This window comes from Lygodium microphyllum, chromosome 16 (genome assembly GCF_053477565.2).
Source record: "Lygodium microphyllum isolate KBCC chromosome 16, Lygodium_microphyllum_v1.1.10, whole genome shotgun sequence".
Classification (NCBI taxonomy): Eukaryota; Viridiplantae; Streptophyta; class Polypodiopsida; order Schizaeales; family Lygodiaceae; genus Lygodium; species Lygodium microphyllum.
In genome coordinates this window covers 125,676,715-125,694,230 of record NC_141150.1, presented here as the reverse complement: position 1 = coordinate 125,694,230, position 17,516 = coordinate 125,676,715, and positions in this window count along the sequence as shown.

The window sequence follows — 17,516 nt, the reverse complement described above, 5'->3', positions numbered from 1 at the left end:
ATGCTTTCCCCACTCTGTTAGCTCCACATTGAGCTAATAGCAATTGAGGTCAATTGTTATCCCACCCCGGGGGTATGATGTCAGGAGGCATTTTTCACGATGGATTCTGTGCCACGGTGGATTCCGTGAGGTTTTACGGTGGATTCCGTAAACTTTGATGACTGGGGCTCATACACAAAGTGGATTCTTTGTGCGAGAAGTTGATGCGGACGCATGTCCTTTTCAGGCGTTTCATTAATTTAGTGTGTACATGGGTGATTCCATAGCGGGTTATTCCGCAAAATGCATATTAAATTAATAAACGTTTATGAGTTTAGAGTGCGCAATCGTAATAAATTAAGGTTAGGATTGATTTCTAACCAGTTGATTTATTTATGTAGCTAAAGACTGCTAGGTATTCACTTTTGTCACTTTAATTGTATTATTTTACTAATGATTGTCAATGCTTCAGTTGATGTGTAGAGATAGCAGTAGTGGCAGAGGAAAGCATTGGAGGATAGCGAGTATTCGATTTATCATTTATTTTTTGATGGGCGCATACCTTAGGTATGGCGTCTATATTTTGTCGCGCCTATTTATTGAGGCGTTGGATATTTATTTATTATTTTTCATGCGCATGGGCGCACGATTATGTTATTTGTACTTGGACATTGTATTGGGCATACCAGACTCTTTGGGCACTGCCCGTTAGCTTTATTCCTATTTTGTGCTAAAGCAAACTCAAAAGCTAAAAGCTTGCTATTTTGTAATTTGGGCTATTATTTGAGCTTGAAGATGATTAATACAAAAAAATACATGCTTTGTGGAGTGCTCACACAAGGCATGGGGGGAGATTGCACCCAATTGGTCTCTTGTTCATGGCATTCATGCTTTTTACCTTGAATTTTGTGCAAAAAGTAGAGTTCTATTGTTCTTGGGGACCTTCTAGCATTCACTAAGCAAGCGTACAGCATCCGATCTGTGCACCAAAGTTCTTCTAACAACTAGCCTTAAGCTCTTTGCATGTCATCTATCTGAATCACCATCTAAGCTTCATGGTGCAAGAGTATGGGTGGACAAAGCTATCTTTATATTAGTTTCTTTGAAATTAAAGCAATTTAATTTTTTTCTCATATTTATTGTGTATTCTCTATTGCTTGCGCAGATTATATTACATCATGTAGTCTCTATAAATGTCAATGCATGATTACATGTGATATTGAAATGCATAGCAAATATTCTAGGTTGTGGATAGTGAGGAAAAGCTGGATTTTACTTTAGAGGGATTAGAGACCTATCCATGGAAAGTTATCAGCTATTTGCCAGATGATATGATTAAAAATTGGGAAAGTTTATTGTAGTTTTTACGAAGTTTCTTCTTTATTCTGAGTATAGGTTCTGATATGAGTGATTAGTCATATAGGAGGTTTGAAGGTTTGTACCAAATTTGTCTCAAAGAGATCAAGGAGGTGGGATGCTATTATGCGGATTACAAAGATGCCTTGTATTGGATGTGGTGGAAAGTAAAAGACCTTGCATATGGGATAGATGAAAGTAGTAGTGTTGAGTCAATGGAAAACTATGTGTACTTGTGTGTGGACAAGAGGGAAAGAATGTACATCATTGGATGCTTCTTCTGCTATGGGTAAATCTTGTCTCAATGCATGTACTATTGTTATTTCTAGTGATATAGAAGAGGGGGTAGCTTCCATAATTCCTTTCATGTTGTGATGGTATAGGAATTCCAAGTGGTTTGTATAATGATGATGATCTTTGTTTGGATTCTTTGTTTCATGAAGTGCATCTTGATGTTTCTTGTGGTTTTGATGATATTTTATGTGATATCATGATGATTTTGGTGATGCTTTGTGGGTTTAAAGATGATGAGTTGGTTGTAGAAATGGTAGAGGAAGTTTGTTTCTTTAAAGAAGATAAGATTGAGCACCAATCTTGTATGCTAGAAGAGGAAGGAACTCTTGAGAAGAACTCTTTGGATTTGGATGCTGCTTCTTCTATTTAAAAGATGCTTTTGGATAAGAAACAAAATATGGAAGACAATGTTAAGCATGTTGGATGCCAAGAGTAGATGAGAAGTGATGTGAATGAATAATAATTTCCACTTGTACTCTTTTCCTCTACTCTTGATGTAGACTCTTCCTATGAGTTGAATATGTAGGGATTACATTCAGATGACAATAAAAATGGTAGTATAGGTAAAGAGATTTAGTTTGAGGTCTATTAAGGCTCTCATCTACTAGAGTATGCAGTTGAGGATGATCTAAGGATGCTAGTACTATCCTCATGTTGAAAAAGGTAGCAAAGGATGTGACTATAAAAAATGACCAAGATATGTTGAAAGAGAACCTTATTTCTAAGATTTGGCAAAGCATTTATATTGACTAGATATATGCAATAATGTGTAGTATTTTTAATATTTTTGCACGAAATATTAAAGAATTTTGACCACTACACGCCCCGTGCAAAAGCAGTGCTAAGTCATCTCCCGCAATGGAATAATGTTAGTGGCTAAGTCCTTACCTCGCACACGTGATAATAAACCCCAACCGCGTTATGCAAATAAGGCCGAGGCTAAAACCTGCAAGCCGCACGAGAACACCCTTCTCGAAAAAAGGTAAATGGATAATGGTCAACTTTTGTGCAATTTTTTTATATTAATAACCCCTCCCCCTCATCCGATGCATGGTAGGGGAGAGGAGTGTGAGAGGAAGTGAAGCTAAATGTTGTGAAGTGCATGAGGGAGGGAGGACGCATGTGATGCCATGTGGGTGGTTATCTCCCCCCTCCCTCTACCTATAAGACCTCCCCCCTGGAGCTTGGGAGGGAGGCATGAAAGGAGAGAAGAGGAGGCAGTCGTGCTGCCCGCCATCCGCCATTACTGCCGTGAAGTCCGCCTACTGCAACGTTGTTGCTGCCTGCTCCACCTCACCATCACCATCATCAAAATCGTTGCCATCGTCCTCTTCTTCACCCTCTCCATCATCACGATTCCTTCTTCCATGTAGCTTCTACTCAGAAGCATAGAAGCTTCTAAAACAAGGCTTCTATAAGCCTTGTTCATCCTCACCATTGCGGGTTTTGCCTAAAACCACATTCTGTAAGGGCCGTATCCCGCGCAGAATAGAAGATCGCGGGTAGATAAGGATCGATAGGGGAAAGTAACCCAAGGAAAGTTACTGAACAAAGTATCTACATTGTCTATGGCTCCCAAGAAAATGGCAAGAGGCACTCACGTGGGAGTTTCTACCTCAAGCACACGCGTGGACATCCCTCTGAGTCCTCATGCCTAGGTTCTTAAAAGATTAATTCTACATAAAAGGAATGCATTAGGCACGTTTAATTTTCATGAGAAGAATGCATTTACGCATGTCTCTAATTCACGTAGTCAAGTTAAAATACATTTGGGGAATTTATCTCCTTGGACAATTTACAAGAGTTAGTGCATGTCGTGCATTTGGATTTGCTTGCATTTCCAAGTTGCAAATCCTAAGTGCATATTGTGTAGGTTAAAAAAAGATGGAATTGTCTAAATGCATCCTTGATTGGCCGTGAAAAAGAAAAGCACATAAGGCATTTACGTAATAATTTTCTACTCGTGGATTTGTATGAGATAATCGTTGTCGTCCATTGGATGTTGCCCAAGTAGTTGCATTGCATGGAAATGAAACCATGAGCTTGCCTGTTGCATGCGAGGATGCTTGCATTTTTAAGTCGGGTTAAGTGTTGTTGAACGGATTAAGTCAACAATAGTCTTAAGACATTTGTCATGCATGAACTTCTTTATCAAAGTTGTTTTAGAAAAAGATGCATTTCATATTAAATCATGAATTCAATGCATCAAACAAAGGGTTTATAGATATAATTCTTGTTGAAACTCAACATAGGTTTTTATATGAGTTAGCCATGAATTGTCTATCATTATAGATTAGGCAAGGAAAAGAAATGGTCTTTGCGAACCCTATAGTTGCATAGAAGGAAAAGTCTATGATTCTTATCTTGCACGGAATGTTGTATCTTGAATTTATTTATTTGCATCTCTTAGAGAAAGTATTTTCATCTCTTCTAAGCAAAGATCACTCTCGTCGCAAGACAATTATATTGTTTTAGGTAAATCGCTTAATGTAATGGCATAACCCTCAAGGGATTCGTAAAAGCATAACTAGTTGGTACGACGAACACCTCAAAGTGCTAGGTAGGGTTTAGCTATGTTAAAAATTCTGCCTAGTATCGCACTTGGGATGCCAAGTCAAGACTTTCGACCCCAAGTTCCTACTCACATTCACGGAACGTTAGGGTTAGCTAAACGCCCATAAAATAACGATCTAGGGTTTTTACCCTAGGGCAAATTGGCCTAATACTAGACTTCTGATTGAGATTAGACACCCTAGGGTCAAACATTGTCGGCCTAGTATGGTTAGGGTTGGGTTGGGTCAAGAGGACTCCCAAACCCTACATCTTGATCAAGCGTATTTCGTGACCAAGAAACGCCGTTGGATGGGAGAAATGATCCCACAAGTGAGGTGTGACACTTGTACAACAAGTTGCAACGTCGCATGGCTTTGTATTTAAATCAGAAGATAGATTTGCCACTCCTTGGAACAAGGTTGGCAGGTTCCAAGTACAAGCTTAATTTGCAAGAGGATGAGTAGTCATCCTACTACTACTAAGTTGCCAAGTTAGGGTAACGAGCAATTGACCAATCAAGTTAGGGCGACAAGGTTACCCAGGATTTACTGTCTTAGCTTTAAGGAACCCAAGGTGTTTGTTAATTTGGGTTAACAGGGTATAAACCCTAACCCAAGGATGAAAGGGTAAACAAACAACAAAACCCTTCACCTCGGATCGAATGCTGGATGCGTTCGGAGAGAAGGAAAATACCTTAGCAGTTGGCCAAACAAACGACCATTGGATTGATTGTGTTTCTGTAGTTAGGAGCACTGTTTGTATTGCTTTGCTCAAGGAACTAAAGATGTAGAAATAATTAATGCTTTCGGTTGAAGGCATGGAGAGAGAGGTAGCATCAGTTATACCCGACTGTCTGCCTGACCCTAACCAAGGGGGTTGTTAGCCGCGCCGGGTACTTGGACCAAGCCCACTGCGAGAGGTCTCTCCGTGGGTGCTACTTGGAGCACGACGGTGCTTGGGTGCTAGGGGGGCTCTGGCCGTAAATCCCTTGCCTTCGAGTCGTGCACAAGAGGCCGATGTGACTCGAGATTGGATCTCGAGGCCCACATACTAGTCTACCGGCGGAAACTTGGATTAGTAATCCCTAGGGATTATGGATTGCCTTTGAGCCTTTGGGCCGTTGCCTTCGGGCCGGATTATGGATTAGCCTTCGGGCCAATTATGGAACTAGCCTTCGAGATGGATAAGATTATGTATTCAAAAATTGATAAATAAGATCAATTGTTGAAAAGGAACTTGCTTGACATTGTTTTTCTATGTCAGTGCTAAAATTACGTAAAGGAACCCGTGAATAAAAGGCTAATTAAAGAAGCTGTTTTTTTGCGTGTCAAACTAAATGTGGTAGGTAATTAGACAACTAAACCAACCTCGAGGAAAGTGCGGTGGATGGGACCATAGGTTCGTCCTACGGAAGGGTGGTCCCAATTGGCCATGAGCTTTTCTCAAAGAAGTTGACAGCAAGGTAACGTTGACTTAGAATCTAGGAAGCTAGAGTCCCAATTTGTGCTATTTTAGGGGAACGGAATGGGACTATGCCTTATAGGCAAAGAGGTCGAGCTTTGCATCCCTCTTGTTTCCCATTCCCCTTGAACCAAGTGCAGCATGGATCTGCTTCGACCCTGATGTTTCTGCGTAAAGTAGTTCGACGCTAGCTACCGCTCTAGGAATTTGACCACTAGGAAAACCCTGATGCAGGTCGGTCCTAAGTGGGAACGGCGGGAATGCTTCCGCTTGTGGCAGACTCAGGAGGACCTAGGTTGCAAACCCCGTGACATTCTGTGGGAGTGCCAGGCGGCGCTTTCTAGACTCTCTTCCTGATGAGCTGCTAAGATGTGTCTTGCAAGTGAACAGGTGGACATGTTACAGTTGGTATCTGAGCCAACCAATGAGAAACTAATATTTACAAGGAAACTTAATGAGGAGAAGTAGAGAAAATGTTGTTGTTAAGAACATTTCCTGACTTACTTATCGATGCTAACTTGTACAGTCGCAAAGCATGGAACAAATTCTTGGTGTTCCAGGTTATGTTTATGACTGCGATGCATGCTTTGGATTATCCATGGAGGATCGATATGATGAATATCCTAGACCGCATCTACAATCCTTCACCCTTGTATGTGGAACGGAGATGGACGGGTGATTCAGGAATCTATTACATAGCTTCTCACCGATTTGCATACCTTCGAACCAACTTATAGAGAATCAAGTGGTTGGAGGACTTAAAGATTGTGAAGCTATTCATCTTTGTTGAGGCTCATGCAAACACAACCCTACATGTCAACAGTTGAAAGGTCAAGCAAAACACATATGTGTATAAGGAAGTGACTCGAATAATCCTTGCCGACAGAATCAAGGTGTTTGGATGTTATGAAAAGAATGGGTATCAAAGGAAAGGATACCCTAATCTCCCAATGACCTATCAATTCCTGAAAATCCATGACCCCAATCCATACTATTACTCAATTTCCGTAGTTGAATGTAACACAATCTTATTTTCCCCAAATTGAATGTAACACAATCTGGATTGAATCCATGGAGTATTACTTCGAAGCAGTAGGTATTACACCCACCAACCAAGCAATGCTCACCAAGCTAAAGCTTACCGGTGAAGCAAGACTTTGGTGGAAGCAATGCTGCAGAGACCAAGGGATCTGGAAAGGGTCAGTTATGTTGGAAAAACTTAAAAGAGTTTTGCGAGGAAGATATCTACCACCTGTCTATCACACGCAGAAGATGAATGAGTTCTATGAGCTGAAACAGCTTGGCCTATCTCTTGATGCATACTATTCAAAGTTCGTCTCTCTTTTGAAGTATGCACCACAAATGGATATGACACAACAGGTGTCAAAGTTTTGTGCTTGATTAAACCCACCTATAAACACCCATTTCAAATCAATGCGCCCAACAAATCTTCAAGATGCGCTCATTCGAGCTACACCCATAATAGAGGAGGTGTAGACCAAGCCACAAAATAACAAGACTTGGTTTTATAAGAATCAGAATAGAGGAGTGTATAGGTCCTAGGCGAAGAGAGTACAAGGCCAAAATCGGGGACAAATGAAGAAAGCTAGAACCAACAATGTCAATAATTTTGTTCCTACCCAAGGAAATAGCCGCAATCTTTGTTGATTCCATTGCAACGAGCCTGGTCATTTCAAAAGACAATGTCCCAAACTTAACAGAGGACAACGTCAAGGACCATTCCAAGGATCTATCCGTGGACAAGGAGCCATCGTTAGGGCTAGAGGAAGAACTGCAAGTGTTGCCAACAAGGAGTTCGGTGATGAAGAAGACCTGACCATGGAAGCAGACTTTGAGAGGGAAACAGTCCATGCCACTCTTCACAAGAAAGGCCCAAATTACCAATTTTCGGTGATTCAGACTCCTTCGGATTATCAAGGTAAAAGCTTAAAAACCTTGATTGATTGTGGCAGTACACATTCCTTTATTTCACCAGTTTGTGCAAGAAAATTAGGAATAGCCACAAAAGTTGCATCCACCTTGCTTGTGGAATTATTAATTGGTCCTAAGGTGAGTGGCACTAGGCAAACTGCAAAGGTGGAATTCCTACTTGGAGGAAAGTTGACTTCGGTCAGATTCAGGGTTATGAACCTACGTATCCACGAGTGTTTGCTCGGAATGGATTGGCTTAAACCTAATGATGCTCACATTCACTATGGAAAGGGCCAAGTTTCCTTTCAAAACTCTGAAGGGGAATTGGTCACAACTCAAGGAGAGGCTAGAAAGCCAAAAATTCAACTGGCCAAAGCATCTCGGATAATAAAAGGAGTTTGAAAGGGGCTACTTATCTATTTGATTAAGCTTAATAAGCTAGATCACAATCAGGAGTCTAGTGGAGATCCTTCATGGCTAAAGGAGTACACATACGTATTTCTTGAAGAGCTGACAGAACTTCCGCCACAAAGGGAAGTTGATCATGAAATCAAGCTAGCGCGAGGAGCTGCACCAATCGCAAAGAGACCATATAGAATGTCCATCTCAGAAGCGATTGAGTTGAAGGAGAAACTCAAGCAACTGTTAGGTCAAGGCTGCATTCATCCTAGTAGTTCACCATGGGGAGCTCCAGTGTTGTTCTAGAAGAAGAAGGATGGAACACTTCGGTTATGTATTGACTACAGAGGATTGAATCAATCAACCATTAAGAACAAATATCCCATTCTAAGAATATATGAACTTCTTGACCGTCTTCAAGGTGTGAAGATCTTCTCCAAGATTGATCTCAGGTTTGGATATTATCAAATAAGGATCAAGGAAGAAGATATCCCAAAGACAGCATTCAACACAAGATATGGACACTTTGAGTTCCTAGTCATGTTATTCGGGCTGACAAATACTCCTCCCACCTTCAACAAGTTGATGCAGGATATCTTTAGGCCATATCTTGATGACTTCGTACTCATATTCTTTGATAGTACCTTAGTCTACTCCAAACAGGAAGAAGATCATGAACCCCAGCTTCGCATTGTCCTTGAAACAATGAGGGCATACAAGCTTTATGCCAAGAAGAAGAAGTGTGCATTTTTCAAGTGACAGATTGAATATCTGGGATTCATCATATCAGCGGAAGGAATCTCAGTGGATCCAGCCAAGGTCAAAGACGTTCTAGAGTGACCTACACCAACAACTGTCAAAGAAATACGTAGTTTTCTTAGATTAACAAGATGCTACAGGGTCTTTATAAAAAACTATGCCTTGATTGCAGCGCCACTGACGGATCTACTGAAGACACAAACATCAATTGTATAGTCTACTGTTGAACAATCTAGCTTTGATAAACTAAAGCAAAGCTTGGTGTCAGCAGCTATCTTGAAACTTCCAAACCTTGGTAAGGAGTTTGAAGTGATAACTGATGCTAGCACACTTGCCCTATGATGTGTGCTTATGCAAGAGGGTCATCTTGTAGCATACTCTTCAAGGAAACTGGAAATCCATGAGAGGAATTATGCTACCCACAATCTGGAGCTGTTAGCTATCGTCCATGCTCTCAAGCTTTGGAGACACTACTTGCTGGGTAATAAGTTTACCCTAGTGATGGATCATAAAAGTCTCAAATGGATTTTTACCCAAAATGAGCTCAACATCAATGAATTGAAGTGCTGGAGGAATATGATTTTGAGATCAAATACTAGCCTAGAAAGGAGAATGTAGTTGCCGATGCACTCAGTCGTTGCAAGGCATTTCTAAATTCTCTAATCTTGAAAAATCCATCAACAGCTAGAACTCTAGCCACAAAGGTATCCATGCCAAACAACCCATTACTTGAGCTAGCTAGAGAAGAAACATGCCATGGTCCAACCTATCAAAAGTTGCTAAAGGAGATCCCTATCAAGGATCAGGACTCGAAGCTAGAGGCAAAGTATCTAGAATTCTCTATCAATAGTGGACTTGTCTACTATAAAATGAGATTATGTATAAGGGCAAGCCAGTCACTCAAACAGAAGATACTTTGGAAAGCTCATGACTCCCCTTTTTCAGGATATCCTGGCTATGCCAAGACCCTCAATGCAATCAAAAAGAGCTATTATTGGGAGAGGCTTAAAGGTGACGTTCTCAAATATGTCAATGAATGTTTGTCTTGTCAACGTATTAAGGCCAAACATGTCAAAATGCCAGGGAGGCTGCAACCACTGGACATTCCCCAAATGAAATGGGAATTCATTAGTATGGACTTTGTTGTTGGCCTGCCCCAAGTTCATGGAGGATACAACTCCATTATGGTTGTGGTTGATATGCTCACCAAGGTTTCACATCTTATCCCTATTAAGACAAACTATAAAGCCTACGACATCGCAAGGTTATTTATCAAGGAGATATTCAAATTGCATGGGTTGCCCAAAAGAATCATTAGTGATCATGACTCTCTCTTCACATCACACTTCTGGAGGGCTATCTTCGAAGCCATTGGGACTCAACTTTGTTTCAGTATAGCTTACCATCCCCAAACCGATGGTCAAACAGAGCGAGTCAACCAAGTCATTGAAGATATACTAAGGGCACATTGTTGCTGAGAACCCAAAAAGTGGATTCAATATTTGCCACTAGTTGAGTTTGCCTACAATGCTTCTTACTAACAAAGTATTCAGATGACCCCTTTTCAAGCATTGTATGGGCACGATTGTCGAAGTCCTTTAAAATTCTCAAATCCAACCTTGAGGGTTGAAGCCTCAAAGCAGATGCTGGAAGATATGGATGACCAAATCAAGTAAATAAGATAGGACATCCAAGCCGTCAAGGACACACAGAAGGCTTACACGAATCTGAAGCATCAAGACAGATCCTTCGTTAAAGGAGATATGGTCTTCATTCGCGTACGTCCAAAGAAGAATTCCCTATCCTTAGGTGAATGCAAGAAGCTAAGTCCAAGGTATTGTGGACCCTACAAGATCCTCAAGTGCCTAGGACCTAATGCTTACAGACTTCAACTCCCTGAGAACCTGAAAGTTCATAATGGATTCCATATCATTCTACTGAAGAAGTATGTACCTAACCCTAGTCATGTGCTTGATGATCAACAAGTTGTAATGCCTAGCCAAGGAGTCCTTGAGCTACGGCCTGACATGATCTTAGATGTTAGGGAGAGGCATTTGAGATCGAGGTCCCTGAGAGAATATCTCCTCCAGTGGAAAGATTATCCCAAATAGGATGCCACTTGGATGGATGAAAGTGCTCTCAACCAACAATATCCCCAGTTCTTCTCGAGATGAGGACATCTCGATTTCTCTAAGGGGGAGAGAATGTAATATTTCCACATGAAATATTAAAGAATTTTGACTACTACACGCCCCACGCAAAAGCAATGCTAAGTCATCTCCCGCAATGGAATAATGCTAGTGCATAAGTCCTTACCCCACGCATGTGATAATAAACCCCAACTGCGTTGTGCAAATAAGGTCGACGCTAAAACCCACAAGCTGCATGAGAACGCCCTTCTTGGAAAAAGGTAAATGGATAATGGTCAAATTTTGTGCAAATTTTTTTTATTAATAACCCCTCCCCCTCATCGGATGCATGGCACGGGAGAGGAGTGTGAGAGGAAGTGAAGCTAGATGTCGTGAAGTGCATGAGGGAGGGAGGAGGCATGTGATGCCACGTGGGTGGCTATCTCCCCCCTCCCTCTACCTATAAGACCTTCCCCTTAGAGCTTGGGAGGGAGGCACGAAAGGAGAGAAGAGGAGGCACTCATGTTGCCCGCCGTCCGCCATTGCCACTGTAAAGTCTGCCTGTTGCCGCCTATTGCAACGCTGCTGCTGCCTACTCCACCTCACCATCACCATCATCAAAATCGTCACCATCATCCTCTTCTTCACCCTCTCCATCATCACGATTTCTTCTTCCACGTAGCTTTTACTCAGAAGCATAGAAGCTTCTAAAACAAGGCTTCTATAAGCCTTGTTTATCCTCACTATTGCGGGTTTTGCCTAAAACCACATTCTGTAAGGGCCGTATCCCGCACAGAATAGAAGATCCCGGGCAGAGAAGGATTGATACACGAAAGTAACCCAAGGAAAGTTGCTGAACAAAGTATCTACGTCATCTATGGCTCCCAAGAAAATGGCGAGAGGCGCTCACGTGGGAGTTTCTACCCCGAGCACACGCGTGGATATCCCTTTGAGTCCTCATGCCCAAGTTCTTAAAATATTAATTCTGCATAAAAGGAATGCATTAGGCACGTTTAATTTTTGTATGAGATAATCGTTGTCGTCCATTGGATGTTGCCCAAGTAGTTGCATTGCATGGAAATGAAACCATGAACTTGCCTATTGCATGCGAGGATGCTTTCATTTTTAAGTCGGGTTAAGTGCCACTGAACACATTAAGACAACAATAGTCTTAAGACATTCATCATGCATAAACTTCTTTATTGAAGTTGTTTTAGAAAAAGATGCATTTCATATTAAATCATGAATTCAAAGCATCATCAGACAAAGGGTTTATAGATATAATTCTTGTTGAAACTAAATGTAGGTTTTTATATGAGTTAGCTGTGAATTGTCTATCATTATAGATTAGGCAAGGAAAAGAAATGGTCTTTGCAAACCCTATAGTTGCATAGAAGGAAAAGTCTATGATTCGCATACTTGCACGGAATGTTGTATCTTGAATTTATTTATTTGCATCCCTCAAGAAAAGTATTTGCATATCTTCTAAGCAAAGACCACTCTTGTTGCAAGACAATTAGATCGTTTTAGGTAAATCGCTTGTAATGGCATAACCCTCAAGGGATTCGTAAAAGCATAACTAGTTGGTATGACAAACACCTCAAAGTGCTAGGTAGGTTTTAGCTACGTTAAAAATTCTTCCTAGTATCGCACTTGGGACGCCAAGTCAAGACTTTCGACCCCAAGATCCTACCCACGTTCGTGAAACATTAGGGTTAGCTAAACGCCCATACAATAACGATCTAGGGTTTTTACCCTAGGGAAAATACAACAAAACCCTTGGGGATCTTGCCATGTTGCAATTGACCCCGGATCGAATGTTGGATACATTCGAAAAGAAGGAAAATACCTTAGTAGTTGGCCAAACAAATGACCACTGGATTGATTGTGTTTTTATAGTTAGGAGCACTATTTGTATTGCTTTGCTCAAGGAACTAAAGATGGAAAGATAATTAATGCTTCAAGTTGAAGGCCTGGAGGGAGAGGCAGCATCAGTTACCCCCGACTGTCTGCCTGACCCTAACCAAGGGGGTTGTTAGGTGCACCGGGTACATGGACCGAGCCCGCCGCGAGAGATCTCTTCATGGGTGCTACTTGGAGCAAGAGGACGCTTGGGTGCTAGGAGGGCGCTAGCCATGATTTCCTTGCCTCCAGGTCATGCACAAGAGGCCGACGTGACTCAGGATTGGATCTCGAGGCCCGCATACTAGTCTACGGGTGAAAACTTGGATTAGTAATCCCTGAGGATTATGGATTGCCTTCGGGCTGGATTATGGATTAGCCTTCGGGCAGATTATGGAAATAGCCTTCGAGCTGGATTATATGATGTATTAAAAAATTAATAAATAAGATCAATCGTTAAAAAGAAACTTGCTTGACATTGTTTTTCTATGTTAGTGCTAAGATTATGTGAAGGAACCCGTGAATAAAAGGCTAATTAAGGAAGCTGTTTTTTTTGCATGTCAAACTAAATGTGGTAGGTAATTAGACAACTAAAGCAACCCGGAGGAAAGTGCGGTAGATGCAACCATGGGTCTATCCTACGGAAGGGTGGTCCTAGTTGGCCATGAACTTTTCTCAAAGAAGTTGACAACAAGGTAACGATGACTTAGAATCTAGGAAGCTAGAGTCCCGATTTGTGTTGTTTTAGGGGAACCGAATGGGACTATGCCTTATGGGCAGAGAGGTCGAGCTTCGCATCCCTCTCTTTTCCCATTCTCCTTGAACCAAGTGCAGCATGGATCCACTTCAACCTTGATGTCTCTGTGTAAATTAGTTCACCTGGGGTTCGACACTAGCTATTGCTCTAGGAATTTGACCATTAGGAAAACCCTAATTTAGGTCGGTCCTAAGTGGGAACGGTCGGAATGCTTCCGCTTCGTGGCAGACTCAAGAGGACCTAGATTGCAAACCCCGTAACATTCCGTGGGAGTACCGGGTAGCACTTTCTAGACTCTCTTCCGGATGGGTTGCTAAGACGTGTCCTACAAGTGAACATCTAGACACGTTATAATATCCAAGGTTGCCAGGAAGGCTACCCAATGTAGCATGTGGGATTATTATATGATGAGAAAGAATTATTGGATGTGGGGTGTGATCAACCCCCATTACTTAATGGCGATGAGATCAAAGAACGAAGTAGTGCTCATTGGTTTATACATGCCTATTGCAATACGAAATTACATTGAGAACTTATTGGCTTTCTTCCTTGGATGCATGTAAGTTCATGTAAGGTTGGCAAGTTATAACAAGGATGCAAGGGAGGTTGGAGACAAGTATTAGAGTTAGCAAGATTATGATTTAGTTTATGTAGGCTTGTTATTTGTGAAGCATAATTATTGGAAGGGCAACTTGCATTCTTCATATGCATATGATTTAGATAGTTCTACGATACTTTCTTTGGGCCTAGAAAAGTACTTTACATGGATGATGGTGATATAATCTATATATTCTATGGAGGTTCTCAAGAAGTATCCATTACCAGTCAATATGATGAGATTGGAATTGTATTTATATTCGATCCAAGTAGATAATTAGATATAGTGTTTGTAGACTCAGGGTAGGGCTCAACACAAGGATCTTTTAATCATTCCCTACACAGGGGAGGGCTCAACACAAGGAAATTTTAATCATTCCCTACCCAGGAAAAAAAATGGCATTCTCTACCAATTCTTTAGTTAAAAATACACATAAGTAGGGAAAGTAAATGATAGGGAAAATGGAACATTTCCTAGTTAGAGAAACTAAGGACTCACACACGAAATTTCCTATATAGGAAAATTTTCATATGTAGGAGTTTCCCTAGAAAATTACATAGGAAATTTCCTATGTAGGAATTTTCCTACATATTGAACTTTCTCTATGTAGGAATTTTCTTTAACTAGGAAATGTTCCATTTTCCCTATCATTTAATTTCCCTACTTATGTGTATTCTTAACTAGGGAATCGATAGGGAATTTCCTATTTTTTTCCCTATGTAGAGAATGATTAAAAGTTCCTTGTTGTGTGTATAGAGAAATAAGAATGATATGGCCCTTAGTCTTCTCATGTCAAGGATTGGGGAGGCCATCCATGATTCAAAAATGATGTCACCCAATTGTGTGGCTGTCTGGACAGAAAAAATACAGCTATGATGGTTGGTTGATAGCATGGCAGACTTTCAATTTGTTCAAGCTTGTTTTTTTAATTGAAACTTTTAATTTTCCACCACAATTATAGTGAAAATTACATAATTATAGTGACATGACAATCTAGAAGCACTATATTCTAAGAAAAGGCATTACTTGAACAGAAAATACAAGCATTGTTGAAAAAAGGGTATCGTGCAATACATAGGCTTGCAATTGTGAAAAAAGAGGATAATAACATATACACACCACTACACCATACAAAACATGTTTGATTATCACACTGATTTTGTCTCTCAACTAAGAAAATACAAAATGTTCCTCTCTTTGTTCTCTTGGATCAAAGTACAAGACTATATAGCACTTTCCATTGTAAAACTTTCCATACTTGCTTGAAGATGTAGTCTACTTTGAGTTTGACTTTATATGCCAGACTTGAGCAACACTCCATTAGTTTGATTGTTGATCCCCTATAGTCATGCCTACCATAAAGAATATTAGTCATTTAAAAAATAAGCCACTGATATACACACAAAAGGACTTGCTATCACTACAACGTATTGACCCAATAGCGACGTTTAAAGCGATGGAATTATTCATGGAAAAAATTATCCCCGTCATTGCTATTCGCGTCGCTATTAGCAACGCGATCGATTCGTCGCTATATGCGTCGCTAACCCAATTAGCGATGCAAATAGCGACGCATATAGCGATGCAAATAGCGACGCATATAGCGACGCAAATAGCGATGCTAATAGCGACGGTTGCAAAGTAAATTTGCAACGCAAATAGCGACGGTTACAGAGGGGAAAAAAAATAGATGGCAGGGCACACAGCCCTGCCACCCTTCTAGCTATATGCACTAAATATTCTTGCATAATTCATTTGCCAATGTCAGCTATGTCTAATGTCTAAAAATTGTGTATCAGATTATTTTAAAAAAACTGAATCCTTTGATTGCAAAAGAAAGATATAATTAATTCGAAAAGATATTTCGCAAGGAGTTTTTTCATCACTTGCTTAGGCCCGAGAAGAAAAAGAGATTGTGATTACAAAAGCTAGATATAATCAATTCAAAAAAGTATTAATCAAGGAGCTTTTTAATCACTTGTTAGGCCCAAGAAGAAGAGCTTCACTTCAAGCTTTCATTATAGTCAGAACCCTGAGGTATGAATAAGTCCCATTGATCTTCTAATTACTCCAACTTATTCTCCCCCTTCTCAAACTCCATTTCTTGAGCTCAGATTAGTTACTGTACTCCAAGTAGATCCATGAAACAAACAAATTTCTCTTTACCAAGTGATTTGGTAAAGATATCAGCTACCTGGTCTTGTGTCTTCACATGAAGAGATCAATCTGTCCTACAAGTATCATTTCTCTGATGAAATCGTAATGAATCTCTATGTGTTTGGATCTAGCATGATAGACGGGGTTGCTAGTTAGTATCCATATACACCTCAGGTTGTATACATAACCCTCATGCTACTCCATATATACCTCTTCAAGCAAGTCACCATTCATGAATGCATTTTTGACATCCACTTTTCATAATTTTCGGCCCTTAGAAGCCACTAATGCAATGACTATTCTCACCATTTCCATCTTAGCAACCGAGCTGAAAGTCTCCTCATAATCTAGGCTGTATTGATGTGCATATCCGTTTGTAACGAGCCGGGCTTTATACATTTCCAACCAACCATCTGACTTGCATTTCTCTTTATAAACCCATTTGCTTAAAGACATCGAGTACCTCATCCTTGTACTTCCGAATGTACAGCCATGTGTATCAGTTGAGATCATCTATCCAACTGACACTAGATTCTTGCAAATTTCGTTCTGCCATCTATCCAATCGACAATAGATTCTTGGTAATAGAAGGTACACGTAGTACATCATGTAGGCTCTTCTTTCTATCGTCATAGCTGTAGCAGTCTACCTTCCTACTGGTGGGCTGTCTCACACTTGTGCCTGGTTTCCATCTCCTCTTCTTCTCTAGTGGTCATTGTACTCTATGGGGAGTACCTGTTGCTGCACTAGAGGAGGCTCCACCTTGTACTCCAGGTGGCAGGCTTTGGCATGAGGCCTCTCCATGGCCGAGAAACGGGGACATGCTTGCTTACACAAGGAACTTTCAATCGATCCTCATATAGGAAAAAAAGAGAATTCCCCATGGAATTCCCTAGTTGAAAATACATATAAATGTGGAAAGTAAAAACTAGAAAAAATGGGACATTTCCTAGTGAGAATAAGTAGGGAATCACATAAAACCTTTCCTATGTAGGAAATATTTCCTACATAAGAAATTTACATAGAAAATTCATATGTAGGAAAAATACAAAATTTTCTATGTAGGGAATAATTTCTATATAGGAAATATTCCATATATAGGAAAAAAATTCTAGAGGTGATTCCCTAGGTACTCTCACTAGGAAATCTCTCATTTTTCCTATTTTTTACATTCCCTACTTATATATACTTTCAACTAGTAAATTCCGTGGGAATTCTCTTTTTTCCTTATCACTTTATC